General features: G+C 39.6%; 1 pseudogene; it reads right to left on the bottom strand.

Moving 5' to 3' along the window:
- The window catches only part of LOC138422035 (probable inactive 1-aminocyclopropane-1-carboxylate synthase-like protein 2 pseudogene), a 44,663-nt pseudogene extending 26,512 nt beyond the window's left edge, over positions 1-18,151 (bottom strand).
- Between the last annotated feature and the right edge of the window lie 720 nt (positions 18,152-18,871).

Consider the following 18,871-nt stretch of genomic DNA (forward strand, 5'->3'; position numbering starts at 1 on the left):
TACCCAACTTCTTTTCAATTCAAGGAATGCTAAATCTGGATTTGGGGTGAAGATTTTGACTTTATATGGTGATGTCTTAAATCAGGCCTCTGATGTTCTTTCAGTTATAAAAATCAAGCATAAAACTAATGGGTTACACATATATTTTGGTTTTGCACTCAGATCTTTCTGATTACTATTTTATGCTTTCTGCTTCCTTTGATAAACACAGCTCATCTGCTGTCTGCAGAACTGCCATTTGTCTCCAACAACTTGAGATTCTTTAATTTCTACTGAAATATGGGAACCAATTTAAATGGCACTCTCTCCACCAGGGCCTACAAACAACAGAAAACAGTCAAAATGCTTTTCAAAGCTGCAAATGTTACCAGCCCATATCACTATCTCTCTCTCTCACATGCACGCACATGCACACACACAAATACACACATACACGCACGCACACACATGCACACACACACCCATAACTGAAAATAAAGGAGGGATACATATAAGGCAAGTGTATCAACCTACAACCAACTGGAAAATAAAATAGCCCTTCTCAATAGGTAGTCTGAGACACACTCCTAAGGCTTCTATGCATCTCCTATGGATTCGTGAAATCCAGGCTATAAAACTTTAGGAAGAAAATCAAGCTTTAATGAATATAAAGACACTTCTATTTCTTCATTTGAAATGTAATAATGTCTCAGCACTTGCATATTTAATATGCTATATTTCAACTATTTATAAGAAGGTTCTTGGCATTCAGTATTTTTTCATTTTGCAGAGACAACGGTCTGAATTTTCCTTTGAGACTGGTGTGTCCAAGTAAGTCACTGCTAATAAATAAGCCTTGTCTGACCCAACATCCATCACACTGTGATTCTGTAACATTTGACTCTTTGTCACCCACACAATTCATGGTAATATTTATGTTTGCCTTTGTATTAAGGAATATCTGAACTTCACAGGAAGTTCTTTCAAACGACTCTAAAAATCAACATCAATTAAATAATCATTATATGCTAAGTCACTTCAGTCCTGTATGACTCTTTGCAACCTTGTGGACTGTAGCCTGCCAGTCTCCTCTGCCCATAGGATTTTCCAGGCAAGAGTACTAGATTGGGTTACCACGCCTTCCTCCAGGGGATCTTCCTGACCCAGGATGGGACCCACATCTCCGGTGGCACCTGCATTGCAGGTAGATTCTTTACCACTGAGCCCCCAGGGAAACCCCTAAATAATCATTATAGGTTTAAATAAATAAACATTATAATGGAAAGAGAAATTAAAACTCAGATATAGAATAACAAAGAAAACAAAATATATACATACACTGAAAAGAAAGAGAAGACAAGTCTAAGAGAAGAAGAAATTTGCAAAAGACCTATCTGGTAAAGGATTATTATGCAAGTATGCAAAGAACTCAATACTGAACAACAATAAAATGGACAACTTCATAAGAAAATGGACACCTTCATAAGAAAATAGACACCTTGATTAAAAAATGGGCAAAGATTTGAGCTGACACCTCACCAAAGATATACAAATGTTAAATAAGCATATTAAATTTTGTTCAACATCATATGTCACTAACGAATTTCAAATTAAAACAACAAGATACCACTCCATACCTAGGATAGTGGCAAAAATCTGAAACATTGACAACACCAAATGTTGACAAAGATGTGAACAACAGAAATCCTCATTCATTGCTGGTGGGAATGCAAAATGATACAGTCACTTTGGAAGGCAGTTTGGCAGTTTCTTATAAAGATGAACATATTCTTACTATACAGTCCATCAATTGTAGTCATTAGTATTTATCCAAATAAATTGAGCACTTATGTCTATACAAAAGTCTGTACATGTATATTTATAGCAACTTTATTCATAATGGCCAAAGTTGGAACTAACCAATATGCCCCTTTAATAGATGAATGGATAAACAAACTGTTGTACATCTAGATAGTTGGAATATTATCCAGCACTAAAAAGAAATGAATCGTCAAACTATAAAAACACGTGGAAGAACCTTAATGCACATTGCTATCTGAAAACAAAACATATCTGAGAAAGGTATCTTGTATGATTCCAACCTTGACTCTCTGGAAAAGGTAAAACTATGAAGACAGTAAAAAGATCAATGCTAGGAGTGGCGGAGGAGGAGAGGATGAATTGCCCGAACATAGAAGTTTTTAGGGAAGTGAAACTACTCTATATGATACTATAATGGTGAATATACGTCATTATAAATTGGACAAACCCATTGGAGGCACAATACCAAGAGTTAACTTTAACATAAACTATGGGCTTTGGGTGAAAATGGTGTAACAGTATAGGTTCATATTGTTATTGTTGTTTAGTCACTAAATCAGGTCCAACTCTTTGCTACCCCATGGACTATAGCCCTCTAGGTTCCTCTGTCCATGGGATTTCCCAGGCAAGAGTAGTGGAGTGGGTTGCCATTTCCTTCTCCAGGAGGTCTTCCTGACCCAGAGATCAAACCTGTGGCTCCTGCATTACAGTCAAATTCTTTACTGCTGAGCCACTAGGGGAGCCCATGTAGGTGCATAAATTATAACAAATATACCAATCTTTTGTGGGTTGCAGATGGTGGGGGCTGGGAGTATGTAAGAACTCTCAGTATTCTGCTCAATTATTCTGTGAACCTGAAAAATTAATACTATTAAAAATAGAAGACATGCAGACAGAATTTATTCATAATTAATTTAGAGACATATTAAGCCCTGACTCCATAGTTTAGAATAGTAATTACAAAGAAACTTTAAAATGGCAACTTATTCATTTAGGGTGTGTCCATGGAACTAGATGTATCATCAACTGTTTTGAAAAAGCATGCACTTGTATTAACAATTAATTGGCGACACACTCTCTAGAAATGGGTCTGATCAATTCAACATAGAGCATTTATCCAGTAATGTGTTTGCTTGCAAAGTCATGTTTATTTACCAAAGATTAAAAACTATAGTACAGTGCCAAAGGTTTTGTTTTAATTAAAATATTTTAATGTTAGTAATTCTATAACTTGCTTAGAAAACAGCCAACTGGGAAAAACAATGTTAATTAAGTACAAGTGTTGTTTGTACTGGAAGAAAGCTAACACTCAAAGATAACTCTCAAATTATAACAGCCTAGATATTTTAGAATTAGCATAAAGATTCTGATGTATATAGTTTTTAGCCTTCTGGCTTGTTTTCTAGTTGATTGTCTTGTCTTAGCTGCTTATAATTTAATATTTGATAGAGTTGAGTGAGTGCAATTTTGTTCTTTCTTTCTTATATTCCACAAATGGATTGAAACACCCTACCAGATGGTGCAGAGATAAAGAATACACTTGCCAGTGTAGGACACTGGTTCGATCCCTGGGTCAGGAAGATCCTCTGGAGTAGGAAATGGCAACCCATTCTGGGATTCTTGCCTGGAAAATTCCATGGACAGAGGAGCCTGGAGGGCTACAGTCTATGAAGTTGCAAAGAGTCAGACACCACTGAAGGCACACACACACACACACACACACACACACACACACACCCCTTCATATAAAATAATTATTTGATATAAACTTTCTGGCAAAGAATAAATTAGTATATAGGACATTAATATCCATTTTCTTAGAACAACAAAGCTGCATTCTTCAATTTTTTTCTCTTCCTTTTTCCAACTTTAAAGAAATTTTGCTGAGAGAAGCACCTAGAATAAATTTTAATAAATCAAATTATTGCCATATTTTATCATACTAATGACAAAAAGTTACTAAACTTTGAAAGAAATCAATGTATAGAGAAAACATGAGGAATATAGTATATGACAAAAATATCTCAATTAGAGTTGAGAATTTTTCATTTTAAAATCTTTTATATTTGTATTTTCAAAAAATTGGGGCTATTGTTTGGAAAAGATTCCATCAGATTCTTATTTCATGCTGCTTAAACAAACAAACAAACAAAAAAGATGAAATAGTTGCATGTATGTTAAGCTAAATGATAGCCCCAAAGATACCCAGGTCCTAATCTTTGGAAACTGTGAATGTCACCTTGTCTTGCAAAAGAAATTTTGCAGATGTAATTAAGTTTAGAATTGGAAACTTTATCCTAGACTATCTGGGTACACACTAAGTGTAATTACAAATGTCCTTATAAGAAAGGGAAAGACAGAGATTTGACTGTAGAAAAGACATGACAATGGAAGAAAGGGTTTGGAATGATTTAAGAAAGGGATTAGGGTTTCTCTGGTGGCTCAATCATAAAGAATCTGCCTTCCACTGCAGGAGATGTGGGTTTGATCCCTGTGTTGGGAAGATCCCCTGGAGAAGGGCATGGCAACCTTCTCCAGTATTCTTGCCTGGAGAATTCCATGGACAGGGGAGGTGGAGGACTACAGTCCATGGGGTCACAAAGAGTAAGACACGACTGAGCAACTAAGCAACAACAACAAGACAGGGATTGCAAGTCAAAGGACACAGCCAGTCAGAAGCTTCTAGAAAAGTCTTGGAAAAGGATTCTCCCCAGAGCTTCTAGAAGGAACCAGTCCTGCCCCCTGTAGCCCACTGAAACTGACTTCACACTCTGGTCTCCAAAATTGCAAGAGCATAAATATGTTATTTTAAGCCACCCACACCACATGAATTGCACTTTGGGCAATGGAAATTTTGGCAGACCATAGTTTGGAAACCAAAGGTGAAAGGTGAAGTCGCTCAGTTATGGTCAACTCTTTGTGACCCCATGCACTGTAGCCCACCAGGCTCCTCCATCCATGGAATTTTCCAGGCAAGAATACTGGAGTGGGTTACCATTTCCTTCTCCAGGGGATCTTCCCAACCCAGGGATCAAACTCAGGTCTACCACATTGCAGGCAGACTGTTTACTGTCTGAGCCACCAAGGAATCCCATAAGCCACCCAGTTCATAGTAATTAGTTTCAGCTACCATAGAAAACAAAACTATATGTGTAAGTAAAAATATACCGAAACAAGAGAAATCCATTCAAACATCCTCAAGTAACAACAACAAATAATGCACCACTCATATATTCTTTGATGTGGGATGGCAGAAGTAACTATTTAAAATGTGCTCTATCTGGCTAAGAAATTGAGAAATCAAAGTATCATGAGTGTGAAAGGTTTTTTGTTGTTGTTGTTAGAGTATAGTTGCTTTACAATGTTGTGTTAGTTTCTGCTGTGCAATTAAGTGAATCAGTTATATATATCTATATATCCTCTACATCTTGGACCTCCCTCCTCTCCCATCTTGCCAGAGATAGGTACCCCCATGTTTTCGCACATATATCTATTAACCATTTTCTGGAATAATCTTTCATCTTTTAGTGTTGATATTTATCTAAGGTCGGTATGATTTTTGTTCCCTTGCAGCAACTTTAAAGACTTTAATCATAAAATAAAATCATTTCCAGTACACAAAAAAAGGACAAAATTTATGTCAAATACATATAGTATGCATACTGAGGTTTTCAAGAAATGCAATTGATGAATACCACTTTGAAATGAATAAAAATAGATTGGTGTGTTGGATAGAATGATGGAAAGATGGAAAGACATATAAGAACGGAAAGAGTACAATGTTAATGGTAGAATCCAGAGGGTACTAATACAGGTTTTCACTGTAAATTGTTTTCATGATTCCTAAGTTTGAAATAATTTTAATAAAATAGTGGGGATGAGTCATAAAACACAGGTTATCTGTGGGATAGGAAATAATCTTTTTTTCCATGAGATCAAGAGTAAAAGCTGGAAATCAAAATTTTATTGGATTTGCATGAGTCAAGTGAATAAAGTTAAAAAAAATAACGAAGTGGGAAATATTTGCCATATGTGTGTCAGAAGGGTATGTATCCATAATATGATAATAAAATATTGTCCCTAGAGATTGACACATATACACTACTACATATAAAATAGATAACTAATGTGAATCTACTGAATAGCCCAGGGAGCTCAGTGCTCTGTGGTGACCTAAATGGGATGGAAATCTAAAAAAATAGTTCAGTTCAGTTCAGTTCAGTCGCTCAGTTGTGTCCGACTCTGCAACCTCGTGAATTGTGTGTGCATATATTTAACTGATTCACTTTGCTGCTCAGCAGAAAATGACACAACATTATAAAGAAACTATGTCCTGGGCTTAGTCACTCAGTCGTGTCTGACTCTGTGACCTCATGGATTGTAGCCCTCCAGGTACCTCTGTGCATGGAGATTCTCCAGACAAGAAAACTGGAGTGGGTTACCATGCCCTCCTCCAGGGGATCTTCCCAACCCAGGGATTGAACCCAGGTCTCCTGCATTGTGGGTGAATTCTTTACTGTCCTAGCCACCAGGGAAGCCCAGGAATACTGGAGTGAGTTGCCTATCCCTTCCCTAGAAGAACTTCTTGACCCCGGAATTGAACTGGGGTTTCCTGCGTTGCAGGCGGATTCTTTACCAGCTGAGCTACCGAGGAAGCCCAAAGCAACTATACTCCAGTAAAAATCAATTAAAAAATAAATATTGTCCTTGGAGGCATGCAATAGTCTCCAAATGATCCTGAATAATTAAAACTATTGAGTTTTAAGATTCGGATTAATGCTCTATATTTATACTTTGAAGTCAACTCCTTTTCTTTATCTACAATATCATTATTATTTGAGGAAAATTATATGCAAAAAGTATGGAAGAAACCCCATTAAAAGTTGAGAAAACTCTCTTTTATTTGTCATAATTGCTAAGCCACTTCAGTCGTGTCTGACTCTGTGCGACCCCATAGATGGCAGCCCACCAGGCTCCCCCATCCTTGGCATTCTCCAGGCAAGAACACTGGAGTGGGTTGCCATTTCCTTCTCCAGTGCATGAAAGCGAAAGGTGAAAGGGAAGTCACTCAGTCATGTCTGACTCTTCGCGACCCCATGGACTGCAGCCTACCAGGCTCCTCCATCCATGGGATTTTCCATGCAAGAGCACTGAGCAAGAGTGGGGTGCCATTGCCTTCTCCATTTGTCATAATGAATGATGCTAATTAGTGATATACATGATATTCTGGATCTTCCACTAGCAGAGCATGCACATGGATGTTGACTCAGAAGTAAACGTGCATCTATTAATAGATGACCTAGCCAGTCTTTCTTTGATCTCTCTTCCAACACACAAGGTGGGTTCTTTAGAAACTAACTCAACTGCAATTAATTTAAAGATTATAAACTGAATATAAAATCTAAACTGCCCCTTCATATCTATTCTCTAGAAATAAGATCATTTATTTAAACATTATAAAGATGAGCTACTGTCTCAAGAGTCTACATTGGAAAAAGAATGAGAATATTCTGAATTAATAAGAGTATTATGGTGTGTTCGAATCAGTGGAATTGTATGTATCCAGTGCAAACTCTTTTCAGAGAATCTTTAGCTATCAGGGGATATGTTCATAAAGGATGTTACACAAACTAGCAGTTATGTAGAGTTGTTTGTATGATATGGTCCCAATATTTTAACAAAACAGACCAGAAGGAGCAACACCAAACTGCTGGCAGTCATTTTCTGGACTGTGGGAAATGGTTGCTGTTTCTAGCTTTCGGTTCTCTCCTGTATTTTTCTTTCTTTTCTCCTTTCTTCTTTTCTTCCTTCCTTTCTTTCACTCTCTCTATGTCTTTCTTTTTATTATAACCATGAGTCATTTTTATAATAAAATAACACAAAAGATACATTTATACATGCATGTATGTGTAAGTGGACAATGTGATTCCGTGAAATCACAGAAGCAGTAATTCCAGTCTTAGTAACCTTAAGGGAGTTGGTCATTACTGAATTCCACCCAATCTGCTTCTCAACCTTGAGCCTCTGGTTCCTCAGGGCAACCACTGAGGGAACTTTCTAACATGCAATACTTAGGCCCTACCCTTAGAAAAGCTGAGATTGTCTTAAATGAGGACAAAGCATTTGTATTCCATTAAGTTCCCGCAAGAGACTAACATGCAGGCAGATGTGAGGATTACATAGCTAAACAGTGGTTCTCCAGAGAAGATGATGGCACCCCACTCCAGTATTCTTGCCTAGCAAATCCCATGGACGGAGGAGCCTGGTAGGCTGCAGTCCATGGGGTCGCTAAGAGTCGGACATAACTGAGTGACTTCCCTTTCACTTTTCACTTTCATGCTTTGGAGAAGGAAATGGCAACCCACTCCAGCGTTCTTGCCTGGAGAATGCCAAGGACGGGGGAGCCTGGTGGGCTGCCGTCTATGGGGTCGCAGAGTCAGACACGACTGAAGTGACTTAGCAGTAGCAGCAGCAGTAGCTAAACAGTGGTTCTCAGATTTTCATATGTAGAACTACCACCTGGTACTTGTTAAAAAATACAGTTTTTGGACTCTTACCTTTCAGTGTGAGGCAAAGCCAAAGCAGAAATCTGCATTTTTAACAAGCACCTAAACTGTTCTGATACATGCATTTAATAAGCGACGTCTTATAAAACAGACTGGAGAAGGAAATGGCAACCCGCTCCAGTATTCTTGCCTGGAAAATCCCATGGACAGAGGAGCCTGGTAAGTTACTGTCCAAAGAGTCGGACACGACTGAGCGACTTTACTAACTTATAAAACAGAGCTATTATGCTTTAAAATATACAGGGAAGTTGAGAGAAAGTATTTTATAAGGGTAATTTATACCTTTACTCCAAATTCACACTGCCAACACATATGTATCTATATGTACTTTTTTTTCCTACTATTTCTCATCTTGCAATTATCAGTTTCCATTTGTAGTTTACCTTATAAATACAAAAGTGTCATCTAGGGGTCAAAAGAGGTAACTGCAAGTTTATTCCAGTTTCTGCATTGAATTGTTTGTAGTTATTCCACTTCTAAGAACTCTTGCACAAACACTAGAGAAGCAAGTTTCAAGCTGAGACAAGTTCTGAAGTCCCTCTAATCTTTGACTCCTTGCTTTACTATTGTACTTACAAACCATATGATCCTCTGAATCTCAATTCCTTTACTAGAAAAATAAGGCTGTCAGTTGTGCTTCTTCCACAGGGTTAGGTATTAGTGCTTGAATGTACTTAGCACAGCACCTAGCATCTACTACAAGCTCAGTGAAAGGTTATGCTTTCTTATACCAAAATCTGCTCACTAAATTTGATGCATATTTAAGTTGAATAATGTATCAGGTAACTCCAATACTTTAGCCACCTGAAAGCAGGAGCTTACTCATTGGAAAAAACCCTGATACTGGGAAAGATCAGAGTCAAAAGGATGAGGAGGCCCCGGAAGATGAGATGATTCAATTGTATCATCGATTCAATGAACACAAATTTGAGCAAACTCTGGGAGGTAGTAAAGGACCATAGGAGCCTGGTGCGCTGCAGTTCATGGGGTCACAGAGGGTTAGACACAACCGAGTGACTGAACAACAACAAATATGACTTCAGTGGTATATGCTGTTCTTGATCATTGCAAAACTGCTAATATCTAAAATCTGGGATAAAAGTTTAGCTACAGTAACACTGATGCAAACTACTGATCTTGTTTTGATGATTAGCCCTAATGTGCACTCAGAACTAAGACTCAGTTGTGAATTCAAATTAGTTCAATTCTTTCTATGACCTTAAACATATCTTCAGTTCAGTCACTCAGTCATGTCTGACTCTTTTCAACCCCATGGACTGCAGCACACCAGGCTTCCCTGTCCATCATCAACTCCCAGAGCTTGCTCAAACTGATGTCCATCAAGTCGGTGATGACATCCAACCATCTCATCTTCTCTTGTCCCCTTCTCCTCCTGCCTTCAATCTTTCTCAGCATCAGGATCTTTTCCAATGAGTCAGTTCTTCCCATCAGGTGGCCAAAGTATTGGAGCTTCAGCTTCAGCATCAGTCCTTCCAATGAATATTCAGGACTGATTTCCTTTAGGATGGACTGGTTGGATCTCCTGGCAGTCCAAGGGACTCTCAAGAGTCTTCTCCAACACCACAGTTCAAAAGCTTCAATTCTTTGGCACTCTTTATAGTCCAACTCTCTCATCCATACATGACTACTGGTAAAACCATAGCTTTGACTAGATGGACCTTTGGTGGCAAAGTAATGTCTTTGTTTTTTAATAAGCTATCTAGGTTTGTCATAGCTTTTCTTCCAAGGAGCACATGTCTTTCAATTTTGTGGCTGCAGTCACCATCTGCAGTGATTTTGGAGCCCCAAAAATAAAGTCTGTCACTGTTTCCATTGTTTCCTCATCTATATGCCATGAAGTGATGGGACCAGATGCCATGATCTTAGTTTTTTGAATGCTGAGTTTTAAGCCAGCTTTTTCACTTTCCTCTTTTGCCTTTATCAAGAGGCTCTTTAGTTCTTCTTCATTTTCTGCCATAAGGGTGGTGTCATCTGCATATCTGAGGTTATGATATTTCCCCCAGCAATCTTGATTCCAGCTTGGGCTTCATCCAGCCTGGCATTTTGCATGATGTACTCTTCATATAAGTTAAGTAAGCATGGTGACAATATACAGCCTTGACGTACTCCTTTCTCAATTTGGAACTAGTCTGTTGTTCCATGTCTGGTTCTAACTGTTGCTTCTTGACCTGCATACAGATTTCTTAGAGGTCAGGTGAGGTGGTCTGGTATTCCCATGTCTTCAAGAAATTTCCACAGTTTGTTGTGATCCACACAGTCAAAGGCTTTGGTGTAGTCAATAAAGCAGAAATAGATGTTTTTCTGGAACTGTCTTGCTTTTTTGATGATCTGTTGTTTTTTTATGATTCAACTCTCTTACTTTTTCTATGATATATTTAAGTGTTATATAAAACGTATGTAATAATCCAAAGCATACCAAGTATGCAGCAATCTCTGTTTTCCATGCATGGGCAATTGCCTCTTCTGAGTCCTACAATTTTTGCTGGAGAATGCATCCTACAGTCATCTACCTGTGTTCCGCTGTCACTCAGTGAAATTCCTCATCTCCATTGCTTTCCAGAGCCACTGTGGCCAGCTGTCTATGAAGCTGTAGAAGGAAGATACTCCCCAACACAACTCTGCATACCAAGGTGAACAAATCTACCTCTGTCCTCTGCATGAAAGGCTGCATACCATGTTCACTAGCTCCGTTGTTCATAACACGAGATTTGCAGAAGTTATGCCAAGGATATGACGGTATGGGCCTGAGTGGGATCCGCAGTTTATCTGACTCCAAAAAAGGTATCTCTCTTTCTCCCTCTCTCTGTGACTTTTTCTTCCTCCCTCCTTCTCTCTCTTTCTGTTACATATGTGTGTATATATATTAAATATTTTATTATAATAAATGAGAATATGTGTAAAGCTTTCCACACAATGGTAGGCACATACAGAATACTTACTATGTGCCACCCAGTACGCTAAGAACTTTGCATACATCCTCATTTATTTTCACGAACTTGAGAATGTGCATCCCTTCTTATGTTAGGGCTTCCCCTGTGGCTCAACTGGTAAAGAATCTGCCTGTAATGCAAGAGACCTGGCTTTGATCCCTGGGTTGGGAAGTTTCCCCTGGAGACGGGAAAAGCTAACCACCCGGTATTCTGGCCTGGAGAATTCCATGGACTGTACAGTCCATGGGGTCACAAAGAGTCAGACACGACTGAGCAACTTTCACTTTCACTAAGAATGTGCATGATAATATCCTCATTCTACAAACATTATTGCAGGATTAAAGAACTTGAATAATTATCTAAGGGCATACAGCTATGAAGTAACAGAGCCAGAATTCAGTACTCCATCTCAGGATTTCTCACTTCAAATTATATACACATATTATGCATGTATATACATATTACATATAACATTTATATTTAGATTATGTAGCTTTTTAATGGGAAAAATACATATATAGATACACACACATATGCTTACCTGTATACATATTTATATGTATATGTTTAAGCAACTATGTATGTAAAATTTAAGCTACTGATTAACTATTAGTAGAACATATGCTTTGAGTTATTTTCTCAGTTTGTAAGTGATTATTTTGTTTGTTCTCAGTTTGTAAGTGATTAATTTCACCTAAATTTAGGACTCACCTCTACTGAGTCCTTTTTTGTTCCTTGAATAATGCATATGTAATATATATGCATATATTTGCATGTGTTTTACATGTCATGTATATGTTTTGTATTTATACATATATATTTATGTATTTTATATATTTGCACATATATACACACACATGTGTTTTTCAATGAGCAATATAAAATCCAGCAGAAGTATGACCTAAAATCATTCTCAAATCACATGCCCTACCTTGGTGAACCAGTAGCTTAAATTTTACAGTATACGCCAATTCTATGAGTTGTATGTAATCTTTGGTTGTAAGTACGCACTTTTTGTTTTCTGATCCTCAAAGAATAGGAGAAAACAAGCAACAGCTTTAAGAGATCACTTGGGTTCACAGCAGCTATATGCATGGTTGGTGTTAATCCTTGTTTAGAACTGGGCAAAATCCAGAGACATCAGGGCTCTTTCCAACATTCTTTCAATGTTATCTTTGGAAAATAAAGTTACTCTATATTAACCACACAAATGAAAATCTTCATTTGTTAACCCTGTTGACTTAACCTGGTTCTCTTTTCTATTCATTTCAGACTATTTCCTTCTTTAATTGTCCTTTATGTGTCTACTTATTATCTATCTTGATTATTAGCTAGATTCGTTTTAAAGCCAACTAGAATCTGTTTTCAATTTCTTTCAGAATGGTCAACCACACAGCGTTCCCAGCATTTAGCCCGAAGTTTTCAATTAGGTTGCAATGACTTTTTAACTTGAAAATATTGTTGTTCTTTCTGGCTGTATACCTAAGGAAGGAAAAACAACTTTCCCTTTACTTTGATGGTCTTCCACCAAATAATGAAAGCCTGAGCCAAGACACTAAAGCAGACCAACCCACCGAAACTGGTGGGAGGTAGGGCAGAGTGAAAATGAAGTGGCACTGAAGAATTCTGACAGCAAGTTAATTCTGTATGGTTTTTAAAGAAAGCTAACTTAATCAAAGCAAACTGCAATGCGTTCTGGTATTTAAAAATAACATTTGGTCTATCTTTAGAGTTTATTATAAAAATACTATTGACTCTGACTTTTACAGTGTTTTCATTCTAAAGAGTTCCAACTTCTGCCCAATCTTCATTTCCAGTTTAAGGATGATTTGACAAATGGGTAAGGAAAAACTCATTTTCTTTGGGGCAAATCTTAATAAGAGAAGACATAGATTCACATTCCCAGGTGACTCAGTGGGTAAAGAATCCGCTTGCAATGCAGGAGACTCAGGTTTGATCCCTGGGTTGGGAAGATCCCCTGGAGGAGGGCATAGGCAACCCATTTCAGTATTCTTGCCTGGGAAATCCCATAAATAGAGGAAGGGGCCTGGTGGGTCATAGTCCATAGGATTGCAAAAGAGCCAGACACAACTGAGTAACTAAACAACAGCAACAACAGGAGTACCACTGTGATCAAACATTCTTCAGTGAAGCCCTGACCTACTTACTGCATACTTAACATTTGGTTCAGACTCTGGTTGGAAACTAATGCTCCACTATGGAGAACACATTTATCAACATACTCAGAATACCACTAGTATTCAGCAAAAAAACAAAGTGTAAGATAAAATGCATATGTTGTAGGTATCCAGCTGTTGCTAACTATAAACAGACACAATTATTTCCAATCATTTCTCTGTCACAGTCATTTTTTTTCTTTTGATTTTCTATTGACAAGGCTACCAACCCATCTAATCATTGGTTTGGAGAATACAAAGATAAATTACTAAATTATTTTGTTCCATCCTATGTATTATTATGTATCATAAATATATAACTCATTTTATTAATCTTTGATCACAATAATCAGTTATTAACTATGTGCCAAGTACTCTGCTCAATGTTTTACCTTCATTTTTTCCATTTAATCCTCATACCAGCTTTAAGAGATGCACATTATATTTATTCCTATTGATAGATGAAGAACCTGAGGTTCAGTGAGCTTCAGTGGCAGTGAAGCATGTTGCCAATAAGCATCTATTAATGGTATGATGTATTTCATGCTATCAATTCTAATTAAATATCCCTTAGCAGCCACATGCGAAGAGTTGACTCATTGGAAAAGACTCTGATGCTGGGAGGGATTGGGGGCAGGAGGAGAAGGGGATGATAGAGGATGAGGTGGCTGGATAGCATCACTGACTCAATGGACGTGAGTCTGAGTGAACTCCAGGAGTTGGTGATGGACAGGGAGGCCTGGCGTGCTGCGATTCATAGGGTTGCAAAGAGTCGGACACAACTGAGAGACTGAACTGAACTGAACTGCACTGAACTGAGCAGCCACATCTATTCTTTTATCAGAGAAAAATAGAGATGACAGCCTTTCAGTCTTATTTATGGATATCAAAGAATGGCTGGACTTGCAGCCACCTGTTCCCTAGAAGAAAAGCCAAATAGTGAGCAAGAGAAGTCACAGACGGATTGCAAATATAAATTGTACCCAAGTGATTACAAATATAATTATGAACTTGGTTAAGGACTCTATCTTTTAGAGTGCAAATAGTCAATTTTACCATCCAAAATATACGAAATCTGATATTAGAAACATTAGCTAAGAGAAGTCAAGTTTCTAGATATGGAAAAACTAGAAATGAGCATGCTTTATTTGTGTGTGTGTGTGTAATAAAGTTTTATTAAAGTATAAAGGAGATAGAGAAAACTTCTGACATAGACATCAGAAGAGGGTAGAAAGAGTACTTGCTTAGTGTTAGCAATGGAGTTATATAATCTCCAATGAATCCAAAGAATGGCTGGAGGTTGTAAAGACCTCACCAGACCTACTCCCATAATTTACATTTTACGGTAACAGAATTAGCCAGAAGGTTTAATCTAGAGACTGTCCTCAGGCAGGATACATTATTGTTATCTAATCCTAAGGAATGTAGACTGTCCCTGGTGGCTCAGAGGTTAAAGAATCCCTCTGCAATGTGGGAGACCTGGGTTCAATCCCTGGGTTAGGAAGATCCCCTGGAGAAGGAAATGGCAACCCACTCCAGGAGAATCCCATGGATGGAGGAGCCTGGCGGGTTACAGTCCACGGGGTAGCAAAGAGTCGAACATGACTGAGCGACTTCACTTTCACTTTCAAGGAATGTAGAGGAAAAAAAAAATTTTTACCTTTCTTCCTTCTTGAGGATTCCAGACCCCTCTCTCCTTGGGGACCCCTAGACTTATCAACCTGCCTAGGAAATGACTCTTTCATTCCCCCGTTTTGTTTTAGGAGAATTATGTTGCTAAGGGAAAGAGGCATTGTTTTCATTCCGTAACTACTTCCTGCTGTTTAGGGGCATGGTCCCTAAATTGTCGAGGCAACATATTCTCCTAACCCTCATATTGAGGGTCTCTGATCCAGGGGCCCCAAGTAATATTTGGAGGAGGCTGTGGCACTCGTAGGAGCTTGGACAACCATTTGTAACTTAAAAGCTTTTAGACGGTTAGAAAACCCCATTATACAGTTACAGACGTAAGGCAAAATAGTCATTAAAACAAGCTAAAATCAAAATGAAAAGTCACATTATGTCCATAGTTAAAGTACAAAGTGTTGTACTAGTCCATTTTAAGGTTGTTCAGTTCAGTTCAGTTCAGTTCAGTTCAGTTCAGTCTCTCAGTCGTATCCGACTCTTGGCAACCCCATGAATCGCAGCACGCCAGGCCTCCCTGTCCAGCACCAACTCCCGGAGTTCACTCAACCTCATGTCCATTGAGTCGGTGATGCCATTCAGCCATCTCACCCTCCGTCATCCCCTTCTCTTCCTGCCCCCAATCCCTCCCAGCATCAGAGTCTTTTTCAATGAGTCATCTCTTCGCATGAGGTGGCCAAAGTACTGGAGCTTCAGCTTTAGCATCATTCCTTCCAAAGAACACCCAGGGCTGATCTCCTTTAGAATGGACTGGTTGGATCTCCTTGCAGTCCAAGGGACTCTCAAGAGTCTTCTCCAATGAAGAGGCATCACATGCGATTGTTGTCGAAGGTATTTGCAGACTTGGAGAAAGTCTTTTCCTTGAAGTGAAGATGTCCACCATGGGAAGCCTCCCACTGATGAAGAAGGGAGAGCTCCACAGACCCGGCAGTTAGACTGATTGTGGAATTCAGCGTAGGAGTGAGCCCAGGACAGGAAGCCCAAATGGCAGACTCAGGAATTTTGGAGTCAGCAGAAGTAGGCTAATACAGATTATCAGGCCCATCTTTTGGCTTGTCCAGACAGCTCCATTATGGAAGTAGATCAGGAAGAAAGTGGGCTAGGGGCTTCAGTAAGCAAGGAGTAAGTTGTCTCAGTATTTAAAAGGAAATCGACCAATTGGCCCCCCGCACAGTTATTAATACCTGGGGTTCCTCAGGTGTAATTAGGATGGGAGCTTGTGTGGGGACCCCCAGGCACCTTCAGTCCTGATTGTCTTGAGAGTTCAACCCCTGAAACCTACACCTCTGGGGGCAGTCTCTCTTCCAGTGTGGTCCTTTCCAGACTGGCCCTGGAGCCAGGTGCGGCTTAGATGCCTGAGGGCAACTCCGCTTGAGGTGTCCCTTCTTTCCACAGTAATAGCAAGCCCATCTCTTTTCACTTGGGTCCCTCTGGGCTTTTTTTTTTTTTTTTTCAGGCTGTTTTAGAACGGTTCTCATAGCCATTGCAAGGGCTTCTGCCTATTCCTTTGTTTTTTTTCTGCCTTTCTAACAGATTATCTAAAGACTGATTTGATCCATATGCCCGTTTTAATAGTTTACGGCGGATATCTGGAGCCGACTGAGTGAGAAATCTGTCTTTTAAGATCACTTTTCCCTCTTTTTCCTCTTTCAGGATCAATCTCAGTGAACCTGCCAAGGGCTTCTCTCAGTCTATCTAGGAATTTACCAGGAGCTTCCTTCTCCTCCTGTTCTTTGTTTGCCAATTTGCCATAATTTAAAGGCTTAGCACAAGCCTGCCTGAGACCTTCAAGAATACATCTGACAAAATGACTCTGATCCCATCTTCCTCTAGCTGTGTTGTAGCCTCAGTCTGGTTCTGTAATTGGGATGGCCTGATTTCCAGTGGGAAGGGCGGCTATCTCATTCTCCCTCTTCCCTACTGATTCATTACCAAGCCATTCATCTTCATAAGCAACCGCTTTTCCCAAAACTCAACTCTTTGAGTCAGGAGTTAGCGTTTGTCCCAAGATACACATCACATCTTTCCAAGTAAGGTCATAAAGCAGAGTAACACCTTTAAAAGCTCTAATATATATATTTTCTGGGTCCTCTAAATAGTCTCTCAGATCCTCCTTGATTCTTTGTATTTCTTGATAAGAAAAAGGCCTGGTAATTCTCATGGACTGATTATTTCTCCCGGTGGGTGCTTCATGCAGAGGCAACAGCTCATGTGGCTGTTCCTCAGTCTCTCTGGCTGCTCTGCACATATGATCCCAGGGATAGAGTGGAGAAACCTGCTTTTCTTTATCTCTTTGTCTCCTGTCCTCCATCTCATCTAGCAAAGTAGGAGGACAGGAGGAAGCTGAAGGAGTCACACCCAAATCTATTCCCTTAGGACATAAGTCTGGCATAGTCCGCAGAGAGAAAAAGGGCAACACATAGGCTACTTCTATCCATTTGCCTTGTTTTCTACAGAACCGGTCTAATTGTAAAGCAGTATTATACTTAAGAGACCCTCCAACCAGCCACCATTCACCATCCTGCAGTGGATACCATGGCCATGCAGTGTCACATAGGAAGACCAGGTGCATCTTCTTTAAGCCCTGGGGATTAAATCTATCCCAGTTTTTCAGGATACAGTTCAAATGAGTGAGGCTGGAATTGTTAGCTCCCATCTGTAAGAGAAAAAAAGCGACCAGCACCATCTTTCTACCAGAGGCATCCCTCCTTGCTCTAGATGAGAGTGTAGACAGATTTTACACCAAAGCTTTTCTTTCCTGGTCAGACTTAATCTGTCCCTTACCGACGTAGGTGCCATACACATCCCTCCCAGTCCTACCACTGAGACGGGATGGGGATGCACCAGGGGTAAACCTGACGGCATCCCTAACTAACATCCAGCTCTTCACCATTACCTCTGATGCCACCCGGGGTACAATCAGAATAACCTTCTGGAATGCCTCCCAGGCTAAACCACTGGGGGAAACATTCATTACCTGAGTGCCTGTGCATGACCCTGAGTACATTCCTGACCACAATAAGACCGATACAAACATAAAACTGAGATGTTCCTTCCAAGCATCACCACACCAGTATAAGAGTCTACTCTGGTCCACTAAGAGCGAGTGCTACCAAAGGAAAAAAAAACCCATTGTAATTCCAATCTGAGTAACCTTTAACCTCAGAGATGCTCTTGTAGCTAGAGCTCCATCTAACTTCTGAACTTCTGATTCCTAGCGAGGCTAGGCACTTCCTGACTACCAATCCAAGTTTGGGACCTAAGTCATAGTACACAATAGCAGCATAGATCATAAGTCCCTTGAAAGTCTATGATCCTAAAGATTAGGTTCAGTTCAGCTCAGTTCAGTTTAGTTGCTCAGTCGTGTCCGACTCTTTGCGACCCCATGAATTGCAGCACACCAGGCCTCCCTGTCTATCGCCAACTTCCAGAGTTCACTCAAACTCACGTCCATCGAGTCGGTGATGCCATCCAGCCATCTCATCCTCTGTCATCCCCTTCTTCTCCTGTCCTCAATCCCTCCCAGCATCAGAGTTAGTACTTCTAATTTCCAAGGAGTTATGAAATGGTCAAAGAGACCGAAAAGTTTGACCGAGAAAGGAAAGTTCGGTCCATATGTTTGCCCATTTCTGGTCAGCTCCCGAAGGAGATTTTGGGTGCCTCTTGGCATTGGCAGGTCGGTATAAACCCCTGA

Source organism: Ovis canadensis, chromosome 16 (assembly GCF_042477335.2).
Source record: "Ovis canadensis isolate MfBH-ARS-UI-01 breed Bighorn chromosome 16, ARS-UI_OviCan_v2, whole genome shotgun sequence".
NCBI classification, from domain to species: domain Eukaryota; kingdom Metazoa; phylum Chordata; class Mammalia; order Artiodactyla; family Bovidae; genus Ovis; species Ovis canadensis.